Source organism: Schistocerca piceifrons, chromosome 1, assembly GCF_021461385.2.
Source record: "Schistocerca piceifrons isolate TAMUIC-IGC-003096 chromosome 1, iqSchPice1.1, whole genome shotgun sequence".
In the NCBI taxonomy this organism is placed as follows: domain Eukaryota; kingdom Metazoa; phylum Arthropoda; class Insecta; order Orthoptera; family Acrididae; genus Schistocerca; species Schistocerca piceifrons.
This window is the reverse complement of record NC_060138.1, coordinates 738,612,165-738,627,694: the sequence shown is the minus strand read 5'-3', so window position 1 is coordinate 738,627,694 and position 15,530 is coordinate 738,612,165. Positions and strand designations below refer to the sequence as shown.

At 42.9% G+C, this 15,530-nt stretch overlaps 1 protein-coding gene and 1 non-coding gene across 2 annotated transcripts in view; one reads left to right on the top strand and one right to left on the bottom strand.

Moving 5' to 3' along the window:
* LOC124711630 overlaps positions 1-15,530 on the bottom strand; it is a 198,965-nt gene that overhangs the window by 64,606 nt on the left and 118,829 nt on the right. The gene's annotated exons all lie outside the window — the stretch shown is intronic.
* Trnas-cga lies at positions 1,996-2,070 on the top strand. Its single transcript has one exon. It is a non-coding gene; the product is annotated as a tRNA-Ser (tRNA).

The following is a 15,530-nucleotide window of genomic DNA, read 5'->3' as shown; positions in this document are numbered from 1 at the left end:
TGCTGGGCTAGTATTGTGAACAGCTGAAAGAAAGGGTAAACTGCAATGGTAATTTTTCTGAGGACTTGCAGCTCTACTGTATGGTTCGAACATGATGGCATCTTCGTGGATAAAATACAGGGTGTCTCAAAGAGAATCATCCGATTTTAAAAAATCTTAGGTATTATGTTATCTGAGATACGTGCATGAACAACAACATACAGTTGGAAGGAGCAAACTCTCAAGTTTCACATGGTTCTCACTAGGTAGCAGCAGTATACACCCACTTCAGTTCTAGTAAAAATGGCGTCGGGACAACAGAAAGCATTTTGTGTTCAGTGCGGGTCAGTAATAACTATTTGGCATAACTTTTGTGTTAGGTGTGGTGTGGATCCTCCTCCAGCACAGAGAATTAGACAATGGCATGAACAATTCTGAGAAACTGGTTGTTTGTGTAAAGTCTAATTGCCAGGCCATTCCCATGTGTCTAACACAGACATCAAATGCATCTGCCATACTTTCATGAGAAGTTCGCTGTACAGCTCAATATGCCCCCGATGTCCATCTGGCATGTGTTGCGTTGACATTTACACATGAAACCATACAAAATTCAGCTACTGCAAGTTCTTTGTGATGGTAACAAACAACAATGTGTGGAGTTCTGTAATTTCCTTCTTGGCAAGATGGAGGATGATAGATTTCTTCCACACTTAGTGTTTAGTGACGAGGCAGGATCCATTTAAATAGAAAGGGGAACCATCATAATGTGAGAATATGGGGTACAAAACAAACACATGAAGTTGTACAACAAGAGAGGAACTTCCAAAATTTAATGTGTTTTGTGTGATTTCACAGGAAAAGGTGTATGTCCATTTTTCTTTGCCGAGAACACTGTTATGGAAGCACATATCTAGATATGCTTGAGAACTTTCTTTTTTCACAGTTGGAGACTGATTCGAATGACTTCATTTACAACAGGATGGGGCACCACCACACTGGCATCTGGAAGTGCAGGAATTTTTAAATCAAAGGATTGCTGAATGATGGATGGGCCACACTGGACCTAATGATTCAGCCTTACATTACTGACCTCCAAGGTCACTGGACCTGGCTGCATGTGATTATTTCTTGAGGGAGTTTATAAAAGACTCTGTTTATGTGCCTACATTACCAACAACAATGAATGAACTGAGACATGGCATAACAGCAGTTGTGGAAGCTGAAACTGAAGACACGTTCACTGCAGTGTGGAACAATTTGAATACCACATTGACACACGCCATGCATCTTGAGGGGGGGGCATACTGCACACCTATGAAAAGCATGGAAAAAACTTTTTGAGTTTCCCATTCACCAAAAAACAAAATTCATTGTATATGTTAATTAGTCTCAGAAACAGAGACGTGAAATTGAATGATTCTTTGTGATGCACCCTATGTTAGTTCTCAATATGTCGTCATTAGGAAAAACAAAACTGGCATTCTACAGATCGGAGCATGGAATGTTAGATCCCTTAATCGGGTAGGCAGATTAGCAAATTTATAAAGATAAATGGTTAGGTTGAAGTTAGCACATGGCAGGATGAACATGATCACCTGAGTACAGGCTTATAAATGCAAAATCAAATATGGGTAATGCAGGAGTAGATCTAATACCAGACACGCCGACATGAAAATATTTTAGGGGAGGGGGGGCAAGAATCAATTTATTAGGTACTACATTTGACAGATAACTTTGCATCTCCATCTACATGTTCGACACTCCAAACCAGTCCTATTTGCAGATGACACCATTGTATTGATTGAAGGTGGAAATAGAAAGGCTCTTAGGCTGTATGCTGAAGTCACAAATGAAAAGATTTCAGAGTGGTCTGTGAGGGATATACTTCTGCCAGTACCTCGTCTCCTGCCTTCCAAACTTTACAGAAGCTGGTTCGCAGGAGAGCTTCTGTAAAGTTTGGAAGGTAGGAGACGAGGTACTGGCAGAAGTAAAGCTGTGAGTACCGGGCGTGAGTCGTGCTTCGGTAGCTCAGTTGGTGGAGCACTTGCCCTCGAAAGGCAAAGGTCCCGAGTTCGAGTCTCGGTCGGGCACACAGTTTTAATCTGCCAGGAAGTTTCATATCAGCGCACACTCCGCTGCAGAGCGAAAATCTCATTCTGGAAACATCCCCCAGGCTGTGGCTAAGCCATGTCTCCGCTATATCCTTTCTTTCAGGAGTGCTAGTTCTGCAAGGTTCGCAGGAGAGCTTCTGTAAAGTTTGGAAGGTAGGAGACGAGGTACTGGCAGAAGTAAAGCTGTGAGTACCGGGCGTGAGTCGTGCTTCGGTAGCTCAGTTGGTGGAGCACTTGCCCGCGAAAGGCAAAGGTCCAGAGTTCGAGTCTCGGTCGGCCACACAGTTTTAATCTGCCAGGAAGTTTCATATCAGCGCACACTCTGCTGCAGAGTGAAAATCTCATTCTGGAAACATCCCCCAGGCTGTGGCTAAGCCATGTCTCTGCAATATCCTTTCTTTCAGGAGTGCTAGTTCTGCAAGGTTCGCAGGAGAGCTTCTGTAAAGTTTGGAAGATAGGAGACGAGGTACTGGCAGAAGTAAAGCTGTGAGTACCGGGCGTGAGTCGTGCTTCGGTAGCTCAGTTGGTGGAGCACTTGCCCGCGAAAGGCAAAGGTCCCGAGTTCGAGTCTCGGTCGGGCACGCAGTTTTAATCTGCCAGGAAGTTTCATATCAGCGCACACTCTGCTGCAGAGTGAAAATCTCATTCTGGAAACATCCCCCAGGCTGTGGCTAAGCCATGTCTCCGCTATATCCTTTCTTTCAGGAGTGCTAGTTCTGCAAGGTTCGCAGGAGAGCTTCTGTAAAGTTTGGAAGGTAGGAGACGAGGTACTGGCAGAAGTAAAGCTGTGAGTACCGGGCGTCAGTCGTGCTTCGGTAGCTCAGTTGGTGGAGCTCTTGCCCACGAAAGGCAAAGGTCCCGAGTTCGAGTCTCGGTAGGGCACACAGTTTTAATCTGCCAGGAAGTTTCATATCAGCGCACACTCTGCTGCAGAGTGAAAATCTCATTCTAGACACATACATACACACAAAATTCAAGCTTTCGCAACAAACTGTTGTCTCATCAGGAAAGAGGGAAGGAGAGGGAAAGATGAAAGGATGTGGGTTTTAAGGGAGAGGGTAAGGAGTCATTCCAATCCCGGGAGCGGAAAGACTTACCTTAGGGGGAAAAAAGGACGGGTATACACTCGCGCACACACACACACACACACACACATATCCATCCACACATATACAGACACAAGCAGACATATTTCAAGACCTTAAATATGTCTGCTTGTGTCTGTATATGTGTGGATGGATATGTGTGTGTGTGTGTGCGAGCGTATACCCGTCCTTTTTTCCCCCTAAGGTAAGTCTTTCCACTCCCGGGATTGGAATGACTCCTTACCCTCTCCCTTAAAACCCAAATCCTTTCATGTTTCCCTCTCCTTCCCTCTTTCCTGACGAGGCAACCGTTGGTTGCGAAAGCTAGAATTTTGTGTGTATGTTTGTGTTTGTTTGTGTGTCTATCGACGTGCCAGCGCTTTCGTTTGGTAAGTCACATCATCTATATATATATATTAAAAACAAAGATTCCATGACTTACCAAACGGGAAAGTGCTGGTAGATAGGCTAGGCACAATAAAAAAGCACACAAACACACACACAAAATATCAAGCTTTCGCAACCCACGGTTGCTTCGTCAGGAAAGAGGGAAGGAGAGGGAAAGATGAAAGGATGTGGGTTTTAAGGGAGAGGGTAAGGAGTCATTCCAATCCCGGGAGCGGAAAGACTTTCCTTAGGGGGAAAAAAGGACAGGTATACACTCGCACACACACACATATCCATCCACACATATACATACACAAGTAGCCATATTTAAAGGCAAAGAGTTTGGGCAGAGATGTCAGTCGAGGCACAAGTGCAGAGGCAAAGATGTTGTTGAATGATAGGTAAGGTATGAGTGGTGGCAACTTGAAATTAGCGGAGATTGAAGCCTAGTGGATAACGGGAAGAGAGGATATATTGAAGAGCAAGTTCCCATCTCCGGAGTTCTGATAGGTTGGTGTTAGTGGGAAGTAGCCAGATAACCCGGACGGTGTAACACTGTGCCAAGATGTGCTGGCCATGCACCAAGGCATGTTTAGCTACAGGGTGATCCTCATTACCAACAAACACTGTCTGCCTGTGTCCATTCATGCTAATTGACAGTTTGTTGCTGGTCATTCCCACATAGAAAGCGTCACAGTGTAGGCAGGTCAGTTGGTAGATCACGTGGGTGCTTTCACACATGGCTCTGCCTTTGATCGTGTACACCTTCCGGGTTACAGGACTGGAGTAGGTGGTGGTGGGAGGGTGCATGGGACAGGTTTTACACCTGGGGCGGTTACAAGGGTAGGAACCAGAGGGTAGGGAAGGTGGTTTGGGGATTTCATAGGGATGAACCAAGAGGTTACAAAGGTTAGGTGGACGGCGGAAAGACACTCTTGGTGGAGTGGGGAGGATTTCATGAAGGATGGATCTCATTTCGGGGCAGGATTTGAGGAAGTCGTATCCCTGCTGGAGAGCCACATTCAGAGTCTGATCCAGACCCGGGAAGTATCCTGTCACAAGTGGGGCACTTTTGTGGTTCTTCTGTGAAAGGTTCTGGGTTTGAGGGGATGAGGAAGTGGCTCTGGTTATTTGCTTCTGTACCAGGTCAGGAGGGTAGTTGCGGGATGCGAAAGCTGTTTTCAAGTTGTTGGTGTAATGGTTCAGGGATTCAGGACTGGAGCAGATTCGTTTGCCACAAAGGCCTAGACTGTAGGGAAGGGACCGTTTGATATGGAATGGGTGGCAGCTGTCATAATGGAGGTACTGTTGCTGTAGCACTGTAGCTTGAAATTTTGTGTGTGTGTTTGTGTGTTTTTTTATTGTGCCTATCTACCAGCGCTTTCCCATTTGGTAAGTCATGGAATCTTTGTTTTTAATATACACTCCTGGAAATGGAAAAAAGAACACATTGACACCGGTGTGTCGGACCCACCATACTTGCTCCGGACATTGCGAGAGGGCTGTACAAGCAATGATCACACGCACGGCACAGCGGACACACCAGGAACCGCGGTGTTGGCCGTCGAATGGCGCTAGCTGCGCAGCATTTGTGCACCGCCGCCGTCAGTGTCGGCCAGTTTGCCGTGGCATACGGAGCTCCATCGCAGTCTTTAACACTGGTAGCATGCCGCGACAGCGTGGACGTGAACCGTATGTGCAGTTCACGGACTTTGAGCGAGGGCGTATAGTGGGCATGCGGGAGGCCGGGTGGACGTACCGCCGAATTGCTCAACACGTGGGGCGTGAGGTCTCCACAGTACATCGATGTTGTCGCCAGTGGTCGGCGGAAGGTGCACGTGCCCGTCGACCTGGGACCGGACCGCAGCGACGCATGGATGCACGCCAAGACCGTAGGATCCTACGCAGTGCCGTAGGGGACCGCACCGCCACTTCCCAGCAAATTAGGGACACTGTTGCTCCTGGGGTATCGGCGAGGACCATTCGCGACCGTCTCCATGAAGCTGGGCTACGGTCCCGCACACCGTTAGGCCGTCTTCCGCTCACGCCCCAACATCGTGCAGCCCGCCTCCAGTGGTGTCGCGACAGGCGTGAATGGAGGGACGAATGGAGACATGTCGTCTTCAGCGATGAGAGTCGCTTCTGCCTTGGTGCCAATGATGGTCGTATGCGTGTTTGGCGCCGTGCAGGTGAGCGCCACAATCAGGACAGCATACGACCGAGGCACACAGGGCCAACACCCGGCATCATGGTGTGGGGAGCGATCTCCTACACTGGCCGTACACCACTGGTGATCGTCGAGGGGACACTGAATAGTGCACGGTACATCCAAACCGTCATCGAACCCATTGTTCTACCATTCCTAGACCGGCAAGGGAACTTGCTGTTCCAACAGGACAATGCACGTCCGCACGTATCCCGTGCCACCCAACGTGCTCTAGAAGGTGTAAGTCAACTACCCTGGCCAGCAAGATCTCCGGATCTGTCCCCCATTGAGCATGTGTGGGACTGGATGAAGCGTCGTCTCACGCGGTCTGCACGTCCAGCACGAACGCTGGTCCAACTGAGGCGCCAGGTGGAAATGGCATGGCAAGCCGTTCCACAGGACTACATCCAGCATCTCTACGATCGTCTCCATGGGAGAATAGCAGCCTGCATTGCTGCGAAAGGTGGATATACACTTTACTAGTGCCGACATTGTGCATGCTCTGTTGCCTGTGTCTATGTGCCTGTGGTTCTGTCAGTGTGATCATGTGATGTATCTGACCCCAGGAATGTGTCAATAAAGTTTCCCCTTCCTGGGACAATGAATTCACGGTTTTTCAATTTCCAGGAGTGTATTTTTCCCATGTGGAATGTTTCTTTCTATTTATATATATAAAAAATAAACCTGCCACTATACAAAAAAATTCCACACACAGAAAAATTAAAAATCCATTAAAATCAAATATTTCTTTGGAAAACCAAAACATTAAGTGTCACTGAAACAAAATTGCTTTGTTTACTTACAAGACAATCTGAAATGGAATTCCCACATCACATTCTTCAATTGTAAGCTATCTAAAATGACCTATGCAATGAGAATTATATGGAACAACACAAGTGCTGACGGAGAGAGGTGTGTTATACACACATACTTTCCCTTTTGAGTTATGACATCATATTCTTGGGAAATTCCCCTCACAGCATAACAGCTTTAAATAAACAAAAAAAATTGTGAGAATAATGAAAACTGCAAACAGTTGAAAATCATGCAAACTACGATTGGCTGGCGACTAGCCTATACCCCTCGACTCGCTTAAACGTCAATCACAGTGTCATTTCAGTCGGAGTATAAATCAGTAGTGGTACTAAACAAATACATAAATAAAGTTGAAGAAACATACCTTAATTTTTTATGGCAAATGTACACCTCCTCAGATCATTCCTGCATATGAACTCGTCACATATGGCATCAAGGTCGAGTTTCATCGATTCATCTATATGGGTATTGAGAATGGCGATGGCATTAAGACGATCCTGCCTCATTATAGAACGAAGATATGTTTTCACCCTCCACAGACAAGAAAATGATCGCTCAGTGCTGCAGTACGTTACTGGAATCGTCAGCACTACACGTATGAATTTCACTTGTTCAGGCAGTAGGTCAAACAGGTGGTTTTCCTGTTTTGGGTATTTCACTATGTCATCCAGCAAACTAATATTCACAGAATCACTACTTTGGATACTCTCATGAAACATGCTTCGGTGGAGAAGCAAACAGTCTTTGTCTATATCTGATTCGTAGAAAGATAAAATAACGAATGAATGTTTGTTATCACCAAGAAGAAATTGTTCAATTTGATTTACAAACATGAATGATTGAGTTTTGAACCATGATTCTAAGAAGCTGATGGATGTATCCATTGTTTCATAATACAATCTTCTATATTTGTCACATACTTCAGTGAATGTTTCTACAGATGAATTGATGGAGTCATCGTATTTCTTAGGGACTTTTCTTCTACGGGGTAATTTTGGGCAATCAACATCCATATCTTGACATTTTCAAGTTACTTCACCCCAGAATGATTCAAAATTGTTTCTCATAAATTTAATAGCAGTTACAAGAGTGGAAATCATCTTATTGGCCTTCTCTAAGTGTAGGGATTTCATCTTTAGTGCTATGTTTACGGTATCAATGTGACCATACAGTTTTACCAAAAGTGAAAGCATGAAAAAGAAATCATATGTCTGCATATTAATCAAAAAGCCATTTGCTTTGGCCCCAGTGTCTGAATTGTCATTTCTTGAAACTTTTAGAAAAAATTCCTGAAGTTCTGTATAGTTGAACAAAACTGAATACATTGCCAAGTATCTTATGGCCCACCTTGTAGGACAAAGTGGTTTCAAATTTGTAGAGGCATCTGCCTTCAGGTGGGCAAAAAGATCTAATCTTTTAAGTGAATCTTTCACAAAATGTATTAAGTCCTTCATAACATTCAATGCATTTTGACATTCTGGTGCTGCTTTCACAGTGTCTTGTAGTGTTACATTTAAACAGTGTGCAAGGCAGTGCACAAACATAGCTCTCTTCTCCATTTCCATAAACTTTGCCTTGACACCATTATATAATCCGGCCATGTTAGCTGAACCGTCAAAGCATCGGCCCCTATAATTAGATGTAGGCAGATCAAATCGTTTTGAAATGTCGATAATAATATCAAACAGAGCCTTAGCTGTGGTACTTTGTATTGAGTATAGCCCTAAAAAATATTCTTCTATCTCTAGCAAAGCATCAACAAATCTTATGCAGATACTAAATTGCTCTTTGGTGGCTATGTCTGTTATTTTGTCTGCTATTATTGCAAAATACTGTGCACTCTTGATATCCTCCAATAATTTTCTAAGAAGTTTATGACTTAAAATGGCCAAAATTTCGTTTTGCACATCATGGGATGTCCATTTGTAAGTTTCGCGCTGTAGCCATATTAAAAGTAGCTGCTTATCTTCACATTGAAGGCGTAATAAATTGTCAAAGTTACTTGTTTCATCAGTATGCCCATGTATTGCAAGCCCCTGCACTGCTAAATAATGGAGGGAAAATATGATTTTTAGTAAACAAGCTCAGTTTTCTTTCATTTGTGTCAGTTTTTCTTTGGAAATCTGGCTAAATACATTGACATTCGATTTTAAGGATTTGAATTTCAGTACAACTTCTCTGTGGCAGCCTGATGCTTCATGCACTTTCAATTTTTCTACCCCTTTCTTCCAGTTCGAAAAACCAGTTTCCATGAAAGTTTTTTCCGTTTTGTGAGAAAACTGAAAACGATTTTCTTCAAACATTTGTCTGCAAATTTTGCAAAAAATAACATCTTTTACCTTATTCTAATCAATCCATGCACATTGCTGTTTCCAAGAGGGCTCATAACAGCGTTGTTTTTTTCCGGGAACAGTGTTTTTTGTCACCACCACAGTTCTGTCACTATCAGTGTATTTGTTGCCACACACAGCACCACTAACACTGGGTCTAGCTTCACCATCGCTAACACTTGCCAAATTGTCACATTTCTTCCTAATTATAAACTTGTCCATTTTAAACTGGACAGTAAGGGATGAAAGATTAACAACTGAACCGAGTCACAGTAAGACTAACTGACCACTGGCGATGCCCAGCTCCGGAATATTTACGTTCGCTGCCAACATTAGCTGCGGCCTGCGTAACAGTACTGTGCGCCTAACAAGAAGTAGCCATGTAACAATAGTGTTGATTATTGTCAGGGCCGGCTCTAGGGAGGGGCGAACTGTGCCATCACCTAGGGCGGCAGATTTTTGAGGGTGGCAAATCCATCTTGCGTAAATGAAGGAATGTGAGCATAAATTGGAAATTCAGATGATTCATAAAATCAAGGGTCTTATTGAAAATTATCTATGGTACAGAAACAGTGTGCTCCAATTTACGAAAGAAACATTTCCTCCAACAAAAATGGCTTAAAATGTATTGCACTGACTGCTGCTTTGATCTTAAAGACATATTCACAACAAAGAGACTAATGAGCGTGATATGTGAAAATAGGGCATCATGTATGAAATATATTGTGGGAAAAGTTGACTATGTCGAAAAAGGGGGTGGGGGTGCGCTTGACATGTTCGCATGGGGTGGCAAAATCCCTGGAGCTGGTGCTGATTTGTGTGGTGTTGTACCTAGTGATTGTCAATAGAATGTACAAAAATGAATTAAGAGTCTTTAATGTTACCTAGTCCTAGTGATCGCCATCAAATTCGGTGTCACTATTGCTCATTAGTTTCTTTTACAAGCTGCCAGCAGACTGCTGTGGGAGGAAGTGGAGCTCATCCTAGCAGCCAAAGCACTGCGAGCTCATGTGAGCTTTTGTTCCCCGCGTACCTCCGTACCGTAAAAGTGTGCGATAGTACAGGTGCAGGGGACAAACCCTGTCATGACAGTTCGTCATATGCAGAGGTTGGAGGAGTAGCAGAAATGAATACGCAATAGCTTGTAAACTCGGTATTTTTTTCCTACATAATCATTGCATACTATTATGCAAAAATGTATGTGCAAGTTTTAACAAATTTCCCAGTAAAGGATGAGGAAGGGGGAGAGAGCAGTGAGAAATGCATGTTTGAATATTGGGGAAGGGGGGCGAGGAGAGGCCCCTACTTTTAACTATTGGGAGGGCACAAAGTACCTTGCCCCCCCCTCTAAGTCGGTGCCACTGTCTAATAATGAATAAAGCAATAAGAATGTGAGTAAGTTACTATGAGCAGCATAATGAACACATTTTCCTAGCCAAGATAGACCAAAGCCAACACCCACCACAGTAGTACAAGTTTCTAAGTCAACTAGCTCTGCAGATGATGAAGAGATAGAAGGAATGAATGAGGAGATAAAAGAAATTATACATATAGTTAAAGGAGAGGAAAATTTAATTGTTATGGATGAATGGAATTCAGTAGCAGCAAGGGGAAGGCAGAAAAAACAGTAGGAGAATATGGACTGGGGTACAGGAATGGAAGAGGAAGCTGCCTTATAGAATTATGCACAGAGCATAATTTAATCATTGATATATTCCAATTAAAATTAGTTTATTACTGACAGATTGCAGTGCCAGGGGTGCACTGTTCCTTGCATGCAATTAGCCACAATCTATAAGGTGCTGCACGTACCTATGAAACAGACAAAGCAGCGAGCAAGTATAACTCAAAAAGGAACTACAATTATATGGCAGCTGGCACCTACCACTCAACTCACTGAATCATCAATCACAAACTTATGTTAATCAGAGTTAACACTTTATATATAATCACACAAAGGTTGTCTATGTTGAAGAGACCTGCAAACACTGCAAGGTTTCAGATTGTTTAAATAATGGGAAGACATTGATTTCAGAAACAGATTCTAAATTGAAAGATATTTCGGAGGGCAGATGTGGATTCAGACCAAACTTTATAAGTTGTGAACCGTGGACTAAAAATGAAGAAACTGCAAAAAAAGTAGGAAACTAGGGAGATTGGACCTGGATAAGTTGAAAGAACCAGGGGTTATTAAAAGTTTCACAGGAAGCATTATGCAACGATCAACTGAAACAGAGGAAAGAAATACAGTTGAAGATGAACAGGGAGTTTCCAGAGATGAAATAGTGAAGGTTTCAGAGGATCAAATAGGTAAAAAGCCAATGGCTAGTACAAACCCTTGGATTTCGCAGGAGATGCTGAAGTTAACTGATGAAAGGAGAAAATATAAAAATGCAGCAAATGAAGCAGGCAGGCAGATGGGAATGCATATGTCTGAAAAATGAGACTTACAGGAAATACAAAATGGCTAAGCAGGATAGCTAGAGGACAAATGGTAGGATATAGATGTACACTCTAAGACAAAAAAAAGTAATGTGCCATGAAGGAATTATCCAAATGGGATGGATATTGGTAGAATGATAGAATGATTACAATTTCAGAAAAAATTACATGATTTATTCAAGAGAAAGAGCTTCACCGATTAACCAAGTCAATAACTCTGTGGTCTACATCTGGCCCTTATGCAAGCAGTTATTCAGTTTGGATATGCCCTTGGGAGACATTGTGCCAAATTCTATTCATTTGACACATTAGATCATCAAAATCCTGCAGTGGTTGGAGGGGCCTGCCCATAATGATACAAACCTTCTCCAATGGGGAGAGATCCTGCAACCTTGCTGGTCAAGGTTGGGTTTAACAAGCACAAAGACAAGCAGCAGAAAATCTTGCCGTGTGTAGGCAGGCATTATTTTGCTGAGATGTAAGCCTAGGATGGCTTGCTATGAAGGGCAACAAAACAGGTCATAGAATTTATTGATCTACCACTATGCCATGAGGGTGCTGCTGATGACAGCAAAAGAGGTCCTACTATGGAAAGAAATGGCACCCCAGACAATCACTCCTGAATGCCGGGCTGTATGGCGGGTGACAGTTAGTTTGGTATCTGACCACTGTCCAGGGCATCTGCAGACGTCTTCACTGGTCACCGGGGCTCAGTTTGAAGTAGTACTTATCACTGAAGGCAATTCTACTCCAGTCAATGAGAATCTAGTCTGAAGATGTGACTGGATAGGCCTTGGACAGAGGTGGGATACCAACATGACTGTCGCTCGCCATATGTCCTGGCGATCAGTAGTGATGGTCTGGGATGCCACTTCTTTTCATAGGAGAACCTCTTTAGTTGTCATCCAGGGCACCCTTACAGCACAATGGTATGTCAGTGATAGTCTATGTCCCTTTATGTTGCCCTTCATGGCGAGCCATCCTTACATTTCAGAATGATAATGCCTGCCTGCACACAGCAAGAGTTTCTACTGCTTGTCTTTGTGCTTGTCAAACCCTACTTTGGCCAGCAACATCACTGGATCACTCCCAAACTGAGAAAGTCTGGAGTATTGTGGGCAGGGCCCTCCAACCACATTAGGATTTTGATGATGTAACACCAACTGGGCGGAATATAGCAGCATACCCCTCAGGAGGATAACTAACAACTCTATCAAACAATGTCAAACCGAGTAACTGCTTCCGTGAAGGCCAGAGGTGGACCAATGTGTTACTGACTTGGTCAATTTGTGAAGCTCTTCCTCTTGAATAACTCATCTGATTTCTATGAAATTGTAATCATTTGTTTGTCTGTACATGGACATACATCTATTGATTTCCATCCCATTTGGATAATGTCTACAAGAATATAAAACAAATGTTTGTAGAAATGAAAAGCAGATGTATGAATAATCAAAAGCTCAGACAGAAAACCAGTACTAAGCAAAGATGGAAAAGCTGAAAGGTGGGAGGACTATATAGAAGGGCTATACAAGGGAAATGTACCTGAGGACAATATTATGGAAATGGAAGAGGACGTAGAGGAAGATGAAATGCGAGATATGATACTGTGTGAAGAATTTGACAGAGCACTGAAAGACCCAAGTCAAAACTTTTTACTCTTATTAACACATGCATGATGTTTAAGTAGTAATTTCTGTCTGCATCCTACCTTGTCTTCCACCTTTAAGCTCTCAGTTTTTCAAATCTTGTCCGACGCAGTCCCAAACAATCAGTCTTTCCTTCTTGTCCCGTACCCTAACTCTCTCCTGACCCACAGTTCTGGGTGACTTTCCTGAAATCTACCCCTTTTCCTAGACCTCTCCAGTCCTTTTCCTTCACCTTCAATCCTTCTCCCTGAAGAAGAAGCCACTGGCTCCAAAAGCTTGCCAATTACAACAGTCTTTTATATGTGTGTACCGCCGTCATTAGGTGGGTAGGTTTTTTATCTATCCAATATAATAATTTATATCTAAAAACAAAGATGATGTGACTTACCAAACGAAAGCACTGGCAGCGATAGACACACAAACAAACACAAACATACACACAAAATTCAAGCTGTCGCAACCCACGGTTGGTTCGTCAGGAAAGAGGGAAGGAGAGGGAAAGCTGAAAGGATGTGGGTTTTAAGGGAGAGGGTAAGGAGTCATTCCAATCCCGGGAGCGGAAAGACTTACCTTAGGGGGAAAAAAGGACAGGTATATACTCGCACACACACACATATCCATCCACACATATACAGACACAAGCAGACATATTTAAAGGCAAAGAGATTGGGCAGAGATGTCAGTCGAGGCACAAGTGCAGAGGCAAAGATGTTGTTGAATGACAGGTGAGGTATGAGTGGCAGCAACTTGAAATTAGCGGAGATTGAGGCCTGGTGGATAACAGGAAGAGAGGATATATTGAAGGGCAAGTTCCCATCTCCGGAGTTCGGATAGGCTGGTGTTAGTGGGAAGTATCCAGATAACCCGGACGGTGTAACACTGTGCCAAGATCTTCCAGTCAATATTGTCAAAAGCCTTCTCCAAGTCAGCAAATGCTAGAATCATAGGTTTGCCTTCCCTTAATCTATCTTCTAAGAAAAGTACTGACTCATGTGTTCCAACATTTCTACAGAATCCAAACTGATCTTCTTTGAGGTCAGCTCCTACCAGTTTTTCCATTCATCTGACGAATTCATGTTAGTATTTTGCAGCCGTGACTTATGAAACTGATAGTCCAGTAATTTTCACACCTGTCTACACCTGCTTTCTTCGTGGAATTATTATATTCTTCCTTCGTGGAATTATTATATTCTTCTTTAAGTCTGAGGGTATTTCTCCAGTCTCACACACCTTGCTCATCAGATGGTAGAGTATTGTTATTGCTGGCTCTCCGAAGGCTATCAGTAGTTCTAATGGAATGTTGTCTACTCCGGGGCCTTGTTTTGACTTAGGTCTTCCAATGCTCTGTCAAATTCTTCACACAGTATCACATCTCCCATTTCATCTTCATCTACATCCATTTCCATTTCCACCTTTCTGTTCTTTGCTTAGAAATCTTCTTCATATGAGCTCTTGATATTTATACAGGTGGTCATCTTTTCTCCAAAGATCTCATTAATTTTCCTGCAGACAGTATCTACCTTAGTCTTAGTGATATATGCCTCTACATCCTTACATTTGTCCTCTAGCCATTCCTGCTTAACCATTTTGCAGTTCCTGTCGATCTCATTTTTGAGAAGTTTGTATTCCTTTTCACCTGCTCCATTTACTACATTTTTATATTTTCTTTTTTCCTCAATTAAATTCAGTATCTCTTCTGTTAACCAAGTATTTCTACTAGCCTTCACCTTTTTACCTACATGATCCTCTGCTGCCTTCATTATTTTGTCTCTCAAAGCTACCCATACTTCTTCTACTGTATTTCTCCCCCCCCCCCCTTCTTGCCAGTCACTCTCTAATGCTCTGTCTTAAACCTTCTACAACCTCTGGTACTTTCTGTTTATCCAGGTCTCATCTCCTTAAATTCCAATTTTTTGCAGTTTCTTCAGTTTTAATCTACAGTTCATAACCAATAAATTGTGGTCAGAGTCCACATCTGGCCCTGGAAATGTCTTACAATTTAAAACTTGGTTCCTAAATCTCTGTCTTACCATTATATAATCTATCTGAAACCTTCCAGTGCCTCCAGGCCTCTTCCATGTATAGAACCTTCTTTCATGATTCTTAAGCCAAGTGTTAGCTATGATTAAGTTATGCTCTGTGCAAAACTCTACCATGCAGCTTCCTCTTTCATTCCTTACTCCAATTCTGTATTCACCTACTCCTTTTCCTTCTCTTTCTTTCCCTACTATCGAATTCCTGTCCCCCATGACTATTAAAATTTCATCCCCCTTCGCTATATGGATAATTTCATTTATCACATTGTACATTTCCTCAATCTCTTCATCATCTGCACAGCTAGTTGGCATAAACTTGTACTACTGTGGTAGGCATGGGCTTCGTGTCTATCTTGGCTATAATAATGCATTTACTATGCTGTTCATAGTAGCTTACCTGCACTACTATTTTTTATTCGTTATTAAACCTGCTCCTGCATTACCCCTATTTGATTTTGTATTTATAACCCTGTATTCATCTGACCAGAA